Here is a 13,138-nt window from a genome sequence, read left to right on the forward strand (position 1 = left end):
GCGCATTTTACAAATAAGAAAACTGAAACAAACAGAATTAGGTGATTTGCCCAGGATCACACAGCTAGTAAAAGTCAGATTTGAACTCAGTAAGATAAACAAACCTGACTCCAAACCCAGCACTCTATCCACTGTACCATCTAACTGTCCTAATTATACATGTAATTTGACCAGAAATAATACAACTAGCCCTATACCTCAAAGAAATCAATGGAAAAGGACCCATCTTCACAAAAATAGTCAAAGCAGACTTTTGTTGTAGAAAATTACTGAAAAAAGCAGGCACCCATCAGTTGGGGAATTGCTAGACAAATGGTATGGAAATATAATGGAATATTATTGAGCCATAAGAATGCCAAGAAAGGGGCACCTAGATGGCACAGTGGAGAGGGCTTGGTCAGAAGGATATGAGTTCAAATCTAACTCTTACTAGCTTATACTTTCTAGCTGTGTGATCCTAGGCAAGTCACAACCTCAATTGCCTCACTCAAAAAAGAAAGAAAGAAAGAAAGAAAGAAAGAAAGAAAGAAAGAAAGAAAGAAAGAAAGAAAGAAAGAAAGAAAGAAAGAGAGAGAGAGAAAGAGAGAGAGAGAGAAAGAAAGAAAGGAAGGAAGGAAGGAAGGAAGGAAGGAAGGAAGGAAGGAAGAAAGAAAGAAAGAAAGAAAGAAAGAAAGAAAGAAAGAAAGAAAGAAAGAAAGAAAGAAAGAAAGAAAAAAAGATTCAGAAACTCTAAAAAATGCCATGCCATGGCAAACCACAATTTCAAAGAACTGATAATAATAATGCTATCTACCTCCAGACTGAGAAGAAACGGTCTCAAGGCACAGGAGGAGACTTCTATTTTCATGCACAGCTGGACAATGCAGGAATTTGTTGTGCTTGACTGTATAATTATTAAAATAATCTTTTTTTTCTTTTTTCAATAGGTTGAGAGAGTAAGTAGCAAATAGAGGAGTGGCAGCAATAATGTTGCCAAAATACAAAAGACAGAAAAGAGAACTACTGAAAATATTTTTAAATACTTAGATCAGAAAGAAACACTGAAAAGTGGGGAAAGCTTTGAAAGTTACACATTGAATTTATTCTATCACTTAAAAAGAAAATCAAATCATGCACAATAGAAATTCTCAGTTTCAGGTATAATCTTCTGGTCTTTTATATTTTTACATGGCAATGTTGATTTTATTTATATTTATATTTAAAAACTAAGAACATTTTAAAAATAAATTGTCTTAAATAAACCATCTCATTTTTTTTTTTTTTTTGCCAAAAAAAGGAAAATTATCTGCAACTTTTCAGAAAGTCCTCTACTAGGAAAAATGAAGCGTTTCTTTATACATCTATCCATTATTCTCCATGTCCTCCAAAGCCTGACTATCCAACCAAAGTACCCAACATAAGAAATAGTATTTATCTGGTGATGTAGCACAAGCCCATTTCTGGTAGTGGTCTCCATCAGGAAAAGAAATTATATCTTGACAAGAGTTGGCTTTCAAAGATGTATTAAAAGCCACTAGCAGTAAAAAACCAATCAACATTGTTGATCTACAACATTTTTTTAATTTAGTGGAAATGATGACCTACTCTCTCGCAGTGAAATTAATTAGGCAGAGAAGTGCTGTGGAAAATGGGGTTGGAGAGCCAGGAGTTCCCGGGAAGGGGCTTTTGGGAGGAGGAAGGCAGAACACGTAGTCTACTCTTGGTTTCCTCCAATGATCATCTTTTATTCTGAACTTCTTTACTTCAGAGCTGGCTTTAAGCAAGATTGGGGGACAGGTGAATTTTTAGTATGGGGAGAAACCACTGACCACCTCTGGCCTTTTAATTTTTTTGTTTCTGTTGGAGCTGGCTCAAATTGACTCCAAAGAGCCAGTCAATTGTTAAATTTTCAGTGTGAGCAGTTAGACCTTGGAAATCAGCAAACATTGCAAATCAGGGCTTGATTTATTATTTTGTTGATTATCTAGACTTAAGAAAGTGATAGGGAAAATATTAATAATGTAGATTAAAAGTTAGTTTTATATATGTTCTTTAAGGGAGCAGTTATTAAACAATACCTGCACACCAGCCTGTAAATGGATATAAGTGCTTGGAATCTTAGCCATCCAATAATTTATCTTTTCTATGGGCAGCGACACAAACCGGGAGTCAGCTCTATATATCTTCCTCAGTTCAAATCTGGCTTCAGACACTTACTAGCTGTGTGATACTGAGCAAGTCACCTAACCCTATTTGCCTCAGTTACCTTATCTATCAAATGAGATGGAGAAGAAGATGGCAAATCACTCCAGTATTTTGCCAAGAAAACCCCAAAGGAGGTCACAAAGAGTCAGATATGACTGAACTTATGCCCTTACCTATTGGGAAAGAAGGATTTGATAAACTTATTAGAATTAACCTGTTACGATCCTAATGAGTTTCCTTAATCCTTTTGTTTTTACTTTAGAGGTTTCTCTGTATTTCAATTCAGTAGTGGTTAAAAAGCCAGGGAGACCTGGGTTCAAGGCCAAATCTAACATACACATATTTTGTGATCTTGGGTAAACCATTTTTACTTTTAGTACTCTAGAAAATTCTCTAAGACTAAGTTTTTTTTTAACTAAAGTTTTTTTTTTATTTTCAAAATATATGCATAGATAATTTTCAACATTCGCCACTGCAAAACGTTGTGTTCCAATTTTTTTCTCTCTCTTCTTCCTACCCTCTCCCGTAGATGACAAGCAATCTAATATATGGTAAACATGAGCAATTCTTCTGTATATAATACCACAATTATCATGCTGCACAAGAAAAATCAGATAAAAAAGGAGAAAAAATGAAAAATAAAATGCAAGCAAACAACAACAACAAAAGATAATAAAAACACTATATTGTGATCCATGCTCAGTTCCCACAGTCCTCTCTGGGTGCAGATGGCTCTCTCCATCACAAGACCATTGGAATTGGCCTGAATCACCTCGCTATTGAAAAGAGCCATATCCATCAGAATTGATCATTGTATAATCTTGCTGCTGCTTATGTGTTGGTGTGTTCACTTAGCATCAGTTCATGTAAGTCTCTCCAGGCCTCTGAAATCATTCTGCTAATCATTTTTGTTCTTATAGACATTCTTCTTATAGAACAATAATATTCCATACATCTTAACTTATTATTATCTGAAAATTGTCTGTTCATATCCTTTGACATTTTATCAATTGGAGAATGGCTTGAATTCTTATAAATTTGGATCAATTCTCTGCATATTTTAGAAATGAGGCCTTTATCAGAACCCTTGAATATGACATTTTCCCCCAGTTTATTGCTTCCCTTCTAATCTTGTTTACATTGGTTTTATTTGTACAAAAACTTTTTTTAACTTAATATAATCAAAATTATCTATTTTGTGTTCATTAATGATCTCCAGTTCTTCTTTGGTCACAAATACCTTCTTCCTCCATAGGTCTGAGAGGTAAACTATCTTATATTCTTCTAATTTTCTTATAATATCACTTATGTCTAAATCATGAACCCATTTTGACCTTATCTTGGCATACAATGTTAAATGTGGCTCAATGCCTAGTTTCTTCCATACTATTTTCCAATTTTCCCAGCAGTTTTTGTCAAATAGTGAATTCTTATCCCAAAAGCTGGGGCCTTTGGCTTTGTCAAACACTAGATTACTATAGTCATTGACTATTTTCCAAGACCAAGTTTCAAAGAATAAACCAATTGACACTGGTGGGAGGAAGTTCTCCACATGAAAGCTACTTATATTAATGACATTACAAGTCTCATCTTCCTCCTTTACCTATAATTTTCTTCACTTTGAAAAGAAAGCTTAAAGAGAGATTGATCAGGTGCACATTGTGAGAAGAGGAGGAAGGAGATATTTTGTAGGTAAGAGTCACTTGCAAAAGTTATCGAACCCTACCTCATGACTGACCATCCATGCAGAAGCCTGGACAAGCTTGAAGGACACCTAAGCTTTAAACTCCTTGAGGGTATGCTCTGAATGTAGACAGACTGCTTTACCTCCATGAAGTCCTCCATCTAAGAGATACCAAAATGTGTGTTTAAGGTTGAAGGTAAAGGAGCCATTTTCTCCTCTGTGTCAACTCAAGAGCCACTAAGGAAGAGAAGGGTACTAATTTTTTTTTCTGAATGGATCCTCCTTTAAGTAGTCTTCATGACAATGAGGAACTAATAGGGACAAGAATGAAAAAAAGTTAATCTTTCACCCCGTCCTGGTGGGGGTGGGTTCCCCAGGGTCAAATGAGGATGAAGTTCATGCTGGCTGACTTTAGATGGGCAGCTTTGAAGTCTCAGTACAGGATAGGGGTAGAAAAGGAAAATCCTAAACCATCATGACTAACTAAGCTGATTACTCTCACCGAGGGAACCATCAGACACAAGACAAACTAAAAAGTTCATGTTCATATTTAACACCTATTACATGTCCAAGCCATGCCAGGCACTCAGGAAGAAAGCCAACTGGCTAAGCAGTCATACAGAACAAACCAGTTTATTTTAATTGCCAGCAATAAATAGGTATTTTGTCCTCCATCTCCATCCCAAATTTAAAAAAATTAAATAAACTTTTCTTCTTTATAGCGGGATGATGGTGGGGTGGGGGAAGAGTATTTTTTGGGCCATCTCAGAAATAATCTGGGTTTCATCTTGAAGACATAGCCATTCATAATCTCACATGCTATGTCTTAAAAACATGGTTTCTATTTTCATCTAAAAAGCTTTCCGAGAGTAAGGATTGTGCCTAATTCTCCAAAAATAGATCTAGGTCATTCATTCCCTCAGTGCCAGAACAAAAATACTTCCAGGTTTACATTAAATGGATTGAAATGGGCAGCCTAAGTCAATGTCTCTATTTCTCTTTTTTTTAGTCTATTCTACTGGATTTTATGAGTATGTCTACCTAGGATCTTTGACCCAAAGGGAGTTGCTAGGAACACTGGGATGGAAGTTACAGAATCAGATTTTGACACAGAGCAAAGAGAAGCTTTTAAATAATTAGAAGGATTCCAAAGTGAAGTGGACTGTCTCCTTCCTTTGCTGGGCTTCAGGTAGAATTAGAAGTCTTCTGAGCTTCCTTCTGACTTGGAGACTTTATGAGTTTGTGACTGTTGCTTTTGGTGAGGTGGGGATAGAGAGACATTCTCAGGAAAGGAAGGATGATTTGAATGAGGACCCATCCCAGTCTTTGAGTGGGATTCATCGTTCAGCCAGCTCCTGCCGTAGGCCATACTGGCATAGGATTTGGACATGAGATTTAATTCAAGCATTTATCAATTGTCTACGTGTCTGCCTTCAAATGGGTTATGTTCTACTAAGGAAGAAGGGGGAAGAATATGTGCATAAGTAAATGCAAAAATATATATTAAATTGATGTGAAGTAATTGTGTAGATTGACAGGGAAAACCAGTAACTTAGGAAGTCAAGAAAGGTCTGTCTTAGGAAGAAGCTCCTGAGCCAAGCCAGAGGGGAACTGAGAGTTCCAAGAGGTGAAGGGCAGTATTTCAGATTTGGGGCATACAGCTTGTGCATGCAGTTGGTTGTTGAATACAGGGAACAGAAAGTGTTTAAGGCTTTTAGAGACATTGACCAATCCCCCCATTAAACAGATAAGAAAACTGAAGGTCAAGGAGAGCAAGGGACTTAGCCAAACTCACATAGCTAGTAAATGACAATTTACTGGGTTCAAATCCATTCAGGGAGCAAATATAGGAACCTGCGTCAGCGGCAAAAATAGGCCAAATGAACTTGAATGTCACGATGTGGCTGAAATCTTTTATTTTGATGAGGAAAAAGAAATCAGGATCAGTTGAGGATGAAATTAACCATTCCAACTATCATCATAACCATGAAATCAATGACCTCAATTCTCTCAAATACACACACACACACACAACACACAACACACACACACATTTTCCAGGGACATTCACATAAGCTCTGTCTAAACATTTATAATCTATAGAAATGTAAAATGTAACTAGGCTTTGAGGCAGACTGACCCATCTGCAAGCAGACCAGGAGTGTGACTGCAGGAATATTCATCATGTTTCTCCCCGTCTTCCATTCCCCACTTCCTCCTTTATTTTTCTTTTTTGGCCTCAAAAGTCAATCTGAAATTAAGAGACATAGAAGACATGAGATAGGTCTGAAAAGGATATTATGCTCCGGGGGAAACTGGAGAATTCTCTAACTAGATAAGTGGAAGCAGCCTTTCTATAAAGAGCTGGACACTTTAGAGTACTATCTTGGGATGTTAATTAAACATTTCTGGAAAGTGTAATAGGCTTGAATAAAGGGCCAAACGAACAGACACCATAGGAAATCATAGTGCCAACTAGAAAATCCGCTCCACAGACATCAGGTACTTTGTTGACTATGGGTGAAAAGTGATGATTGAAGTGATCTTGCATATGGACATGGAATTAACTCGATATTTGGATTTTTTCTTCCCTCTTCCCTCTGCAGGGTCAAGGGTTTACAGACACAGAACAGAGAAATGGAAACTCATACCTCATCAAACGAATAAGTGAAATCAAGCAGAGCGGTTTGGCAGGGCTAATTGGCCCGCTTAGTCAAAGTTTTCACCAAATGCAACTAGAGAGGAATGAACATCTTGTGCTCCAGCCAAGGACTACAGCAGCACCAACAGAGCCTTAAGACTCATCCCAGACAATCATGGCCCCTGCAAGGACATTGGGCCCAAAGGTAACTCATCAGCTAGAGATGGTCAGGTACTCAAGAGTTTAACCCTTTCAGCATTGGAGATTCAGGAAGGACTTGGCCCCTAAGAACTTTTTTAGCCCTAAAAATCCCTACATCTGACCCCTTCTTTGGTTAATAAGATGAGAGAGGTTACATAGTATAAGATAAGTGTGTCCACATGGACTGCCTAATTCCATGACTGTGGCTCGTGGGTGGTATGGTGAGATGTTCTCTGAGACCTGGCTTGACTTTGGTTAGGAGCAAAGCCAAGGGCAGTATTGTCTTTTAGCCTTGGTAGCTCCAGTGGGTGGAGAGCATGCAAATCCCTGGAGTACCACAAAATTAGGTTCTCTTTTCTCCAGAGCTATATTAGGATAGAATTGTATTTATCCCCCCACCTCCAAATATTTATGGTCTAGGAATATATGTCTGAACTCAAAAGGAAAATTATATTCTTGTTCATTCTTAAAAGGGTGGAAGATGAGGAATAGCCCCTTATCTTATGTTTATTCCTTTCCATTATGTCTTGTTTACACAAAAGACCAGTACAAATAGTGAATAACAAGTAAATCCATTTATCCAAACAAAAAAACAACAAATAGAAATTAAAGGCATTCCACAGATTAGAATATACCAGAAAATACATGTGTGAATAAACTCTTTAGTTAGGAGAAAGATTACAGTTCAGCTTAAACCAAGATTCTGGGCCTGATCTCACCCAAGGAGCTCCATTCTAGCACTCTCTAAGAAGGCAAGCCAGACATGGATATGATGAAGACCTAGATTCTCCTTCATGGCTTCAGTATCTCTCTCCAAATATCTCTATCACTGAATCTCTGGAACCTACTCGTTTAATAACTGAAACTCAAAGAAGCTAACTCCCCCAGTCACACTGAAGTCACATTTGAATTCACGTCTTCCTGACATCTGACACACTGAATTCAGTCCATCCATTGTACCACTTAACTATCTCTAAGACAAAGGGAGCAATGTGTATTAAAGCAATCTCTTCCAATCCTATAAACATTTACTAAGCATCTGTCATTGAATTGGATTGGGTATATAATTAATAAAAAAATCAAGTCCTAGAGAAATTTATATTGCGCAAAGGGGAAGATAAAGCATTGGAAAAAACAGGAAAATGAAGGGGGAAAAGGTACAAGTTACAGAAAATGTGGGGGGGGGATGTGCTTTGGAAGGTATCCTTTGGTTTTGAAACCAGACAGAGCAATAGAAGCAAGAATTGAGAGGAGTTTAGTATTATGCCTTCTAGAACAATTAGAGGAGAGAGGAGATTAAGGGTAGTGTCAGAATCAGGAGAGGATAAGATTAAGGAGATAGGTTGGAATTAGATTTTTAAGGGATTTGAATGTCTAACAGAGAAGAATTGAAACCTATAGGTAATTGGGAACCACTGGAATTAATCAATCAAGGATGTGAAATGGTCTGATCCAAGCTTTAGGAATTCAATCTGAACATTATGTGGCAGATGGATTGGAGAAGGTAGAAACTTAAGGAGCACATTTAGGAGGCTATTTAAATCACCCAAATGAAAGATGATGAGGGTCTGAACTGGCTGCATAAGTCAAGAGGAGATGGATGTAGGAGGTTGTTGAGGAGATTTGTCAACTAATTGGATTGTGGGATCACCTAGAGTGAGGAGTCAAGAAAGACACCAAGCTTGTGAACCTGGGTGATTTGTGGGATGATGGTTCCTCAACAGAACCGGCAGAAGTTCAACATGAGAGTAGGTATTTAGGATAAAATGACGAATTCTGTTTTGAACATATTTAATTTGATGAGTCTAAGGGATATTCATTTTGAAAGGTCTTATAGGCAATTTGGAGAGAATCTAGGTTATATTTTACTGAGTGTATAGATATAGTTTGTAGATCTGTGAGTCCCCTGTGTAGGGAAGATAATTGAAGGTAGAGGAGCTGGTAAAGTCACTAAGAAAGACTACAAAATGAGAAGAGAAGGAAATCCAGAACAGAGCCTTAGAGCACTCATTATTTGGAGGGATGTGGATAATGGCAAAAAACAAAGAAAATTAAAAAGGAACAGTAAAAAAAAGTGGGAATAGAATCAAGAGAAATGGGTATCACAAAAACCCAGAAAAGGGAAAGTATCCAAAAGGAGAGAGTAGTTCAGTGTTGAATGCTACCAGAAAGCCAAGAAAAACCTGATTGAAGAAGAGCTATTCAATTTGGCAGTTAAGAGGACATGGGTAACTAGAAAGAGAGCTTGGAAGTCAAATGGGTTGAGAATTAACTGAAGAAAGAAAGCGGAGATGAGAGTGTAAACAGTTTTTCTCCCTAGAAAATTGACTATGAAAAGGAAGAGAGATAGAGAAAGATCTCTTGAGTAGATAGTAGAGTCAAGTGAGGACTTTAGTAAATAGGAGGATATTAAAGATTATAGAGAGAAGGGGATTCTGCCAGAAGAGACAAAAGAATTTGGGACCAGGAATACAAGTAGAGGTTTTTGCTTTGGTAAAAAAAAATAATAATAATAATTTTTAAAAAGCCGTCTATCTATTCATCAGAAACTGAATTTAAAAATGAGAGACTAAAGGATGGTGTCAAAAGATTTTGAAATGTAGAACAAAAAATACCTCAGCAAATAATCTTTAATTTCTAAATAAAATAATTGCTGACAGGCTGGAGGGAAGTAGAGAGAAGAGAAAGTTTAGAATAGTTGATGTTGAGAATTCAATAGAAAATCAATTAGGGAAAAGTTACTGCAATGAGGGCTTGGTTTAACTGAATTAACACAATTTGTAGTTGATCCAAGTCAGCATTTTTGCTTGGTTTCCTTGAGCATCATTTAGCATCAGATAAGTAAAAGTTGTGGAAGCAAGAAAGTCAGCTAGATATGGGCTGTTAGGAATAGGGAGCAAGAGGTTCAAGAGTCAAGGGTCAAGATGGGGAGGAGAAGAAAGTGGAACATCAAGTCATGGACTTTAAGCATAATGGCCAGTAGAAGGATAAATGAAAGAGAATCAAAAGAAGAGATGGAATGAATGGTTATTAGGATTGGGTAAAGAGATATCCAGCATCTTAATCATGGAAATGGGAAAATGGAATACTTGTGGGTGAAGGTGAAATAAAGGGTGTGACCATCACTGTAAGAGGCCAAGATGGAGTAAAGGAAAATTTACAAAGCATTTAGCCGTAGAATCACAGAAACTTAAAGTTAGAAGGAATTTTTAGAGAGCATCTGCCTAAGCCCTTCCTTTTAGAGCTGAAAAAATGAGTCCCAGAGTGATGAAGTCACTTACCCGTGGTTACACAGTTAGTTAAATTGCAAAATCTCCATTGGCTTCCAGCTCAGTGATCTTTCCACTACATCATTCCATCATTCATGGGCAATTGCCAAATGAATGATATCCATAAGTACGTGTTGGAGGAATTCAGAGGAGAGACAGAGAGAGCACTGTTGGCTAGAAGGATGCAGGGAACTTCACAGAGATGGAAGAGAATTGGGAAAAAGATCAACATTTCCATAGGCGGAAAGGAAGAAGACTAAAAGAGTGGTATTAAGTTGGGAGAGGGAGGTAGGATGGGAATGTGAACAAAAGCCCAGGTATAGAAAAATGTATGAACCTATCCCAGAGGTTAATTGACTTGGGCAAAAGTTTCAAGAAGGTGAGCTGTAGGAGAGCAGTCTGGAAAATGGGGTTCGAATCTCTTGTCATAGGGCTGCCAATCCACTTGAACAATCCCTGAATCTTCTTTTCTTTCTAGAAAATATGTATCAATTCCTTATTAATGGATGACTCTCAGCCTTCTGAATGTCTTGATCATTTATTTAAGGGACCAACTAGAAAATACGTTCAAACAAAACTTTTCCAGTGACCCCAGAATAAACAAAAAAACTGACCCACTTAGGATTTACACCTCTTCAGAAAGAGCAAAAACATTTACTTTTTCCACATCATCTAAATGTTTGGGGTTTCAATGCCAGACTTAACAGGCTCATGCAGGCGAGTCTGACTCCAGACGGGTTCTATGATGCCTTGGGTTGTGAAACCCAAAGTTGAGAAGCCGTCTGTCAACATAAATCATATCAGCTCCGTGCCTCATCAAGGAAATTAGCTCAGAGAAAATGCCAAGTGCATTAAAAAATGAAATGGATGGACATTCCATTCAAATAAGCTATGCTACCCTCTGTATATCCCCATGGGCCTCTGGAGATATATATATATTCTAGAAATAGGGTTAGATTCACATAAAATAAGAGTGTTCCCCCTCCTCCCACCCTTGGTTCAAAACTAACAGATGAGGTCTCTATGACTCTCCTTGCAATGCCTGAGGCTAATTCCAACTGATGTCCAGCTTTCCTATGTGGGATGTCGGATACTTGACACTATTTACTAATGATGACAGATTGTTACCAAGGGAATGTCTACACATCTCATGGAGCCTGGAAAGGAGGGCAAGAGGGGGTGGGAGGGGTCAGAACACTATATTACATGGGCTTGTCTCAGCTCACAGAATGTAAAATTATCCCTCTTTGCAGCAGTTGCTTGGGATGAGTCCCCATTGCCTTTGAGGGGGAGGGCTACAAGAAGAGAACAGAGGGGCTTTCAGTATCATATTTAAGAGAGGTATGAGTCTTACCTCAAGCTCCCTTCTAGCACAGGTTCACTATCAGACCGACAGTGAATCTTTAATTCCTAGACCTAAATGTTCCTTTATGTAGAAAGTATTAATTAATGTTCTAATGGACCTAAAATCCCACAATCAAAGATAACCTTAGAATGAAGTATTGTTTTGAAGGAATCATTAGTGTTTGCAAAGCTGGGGGGGTCTTCTGTCTTTGGATGCTATATATAAAGGACACTGGATTCTTTTATTTGTCTGGTCATAACAGTGTGAGGAGAGTAAAGGGGAGCAAAGAATGAAAGTATGATTAAGCCAACTGGTTTTCTGTACAGGAATGACTCCAAGAGTGGATTTGCAATGAGATTCAAAAACTGTTGAGATGCCCCAGAGCCTAAGAAGTTTACCTCTTTAAAAATGAGACCTAGGGCTAGCTAGATGGGGCAGTGATTAGAATGCTGGCCCTAAAGTCAGGAGGACCTGAATTCAAATGTGACCTCAGATACTTTTACTAGCTGTGTGATTCTGAGCAAGTCACTTAACCTCAATTGCTTCCTCTTCAAAAAAGTGAACCCAGTAGGAAGAAACTAAGAAATCTTTCCTCTTACATGAAAGAGGGGTAAAATAGATTAGGGAAGGAGGAAGAGAACCTTTTATTTCAACACTGAGAAATTCTAGGTATGGAAACTCCCTATAAAAAAAGTACAGATCTACATTTGTAACTTGTAGACATCAAGTGTTCCCTCGAGCAATGAGCATTGAAGTGATTTCTCTAAGGTTGTCAGCCAGCCAGAAAATATCAGAACTGAGTCTAGATATGTCACCCATCTATTTAATATATCAGTTATGAAATATGTATTGTTCATACTTGAAGTCTAAGAAGGATTCATATGATGAATTTAATGGTAATCTTCCAAGCCTTTGCTCAGCCTATTCCCTCCACCTAGGATGCCTTCCCTTGTTCCTTTCTGCTAACTTCTCAGCCTTTAAGATTTCACTCAAATCTTACCTTCTCCTGGGAGCTTTCCTCCAATTCTAACATATGATGAGCTCACTTTCTGAATTCCTATAGTTCTTATTATCTTGTGTCCAAGGAGACACAATAAAATTTATTGAATAAATGAATGAATTACACTCCTTACTTATCACTTTTATGCTAATTAAATTGTTAATTCTCTATTTCAACTTTAGCAATCCCAAAAGCATTTAAGTGTTTCCTATGTGAATAAGTCAATAATAAGCATTTATTAAACACATGACATGTACCAAGTACAGTGCTATGCCCAAGATTACAAAGAAAGGTAACAGACTTGTCTATGTAGGGCACTTTGTGTAGGGGAAATATTTAATCTCTGCCCCATAGGGCTTATAATCTACTCAAGAGGATCAGACAGGTGCAAAGATAATTTTAAAATATCTTTTTATGTGTATTTTTCCCCAACTCAGTCAAAAATTCCTTGACAGTAAGGGGTCATCTCTTAGAATTTTTTCTATGTCTTACAGTATCTTGTAGCTAGTAAGTGCTTAATAAGTGTTTATTGTTTATTTGGTTAATAATTACTTCAGAATAGTGACTCTCAAAATATTCTCTGGAGGCCCCTGGTTGACCCCTATATTGTTTAAAGGATCCACAAGGTCAAAACTAGTTGCCTAATAATATTAAAATACTTTAATTCCTGATATGGTAAATATCTATGGGTATAAAATAAATAAACAAATGCTGTTTGAGGCCCTCAATTTTTTTAAATATAAGGGTTTTGATACTATTAAGTTTGAGAATGACTACTCTAAGTTGTTACTAGATACTCTAAAAGTGGGCAGCT

The 13,138-nt window shown here is 37.5% G+C and overlaps 1 long non-coding RNA gene across 1 annotated transcript in view; it reads right to left on the reverse strand.

Moving 5' to 3' along the window:
- LOC141545228 (uncharacterized) overlaps window positions 1-13,138 on the reverse strand; it is a 33,861-nt gene that overhangs the window by 13,534 nt on the left and 7,189 nt on the right. Inside the window, exon 2 of the long non-coding RNA XR_012482929.1 lies at window positions 6,009-6,119. This is a non-coding gene — a long non-coding RNA (uncharacterized LOC141545228). The remainder of the gene's footprint in view (window positions 1-6,008; window positions 6,120-13,138) is intronic.

Source organism: Sminthopsis crassicaudata, chromosome 5 (genome assembly GCF_048593235.1).
Source record: "Sminthopsis crassicaudata isolate SCR6 chromosome 5, ASM4859323v1, whole genome shotgun sequence".
Classification (NCBI taxonomy): Eukaryota; Metazoa; Chordata; class Mammalia; order Dasyuromorphia; family Dasyuridae; genus Sminthopsis; species Sminthopsis crassicaudata.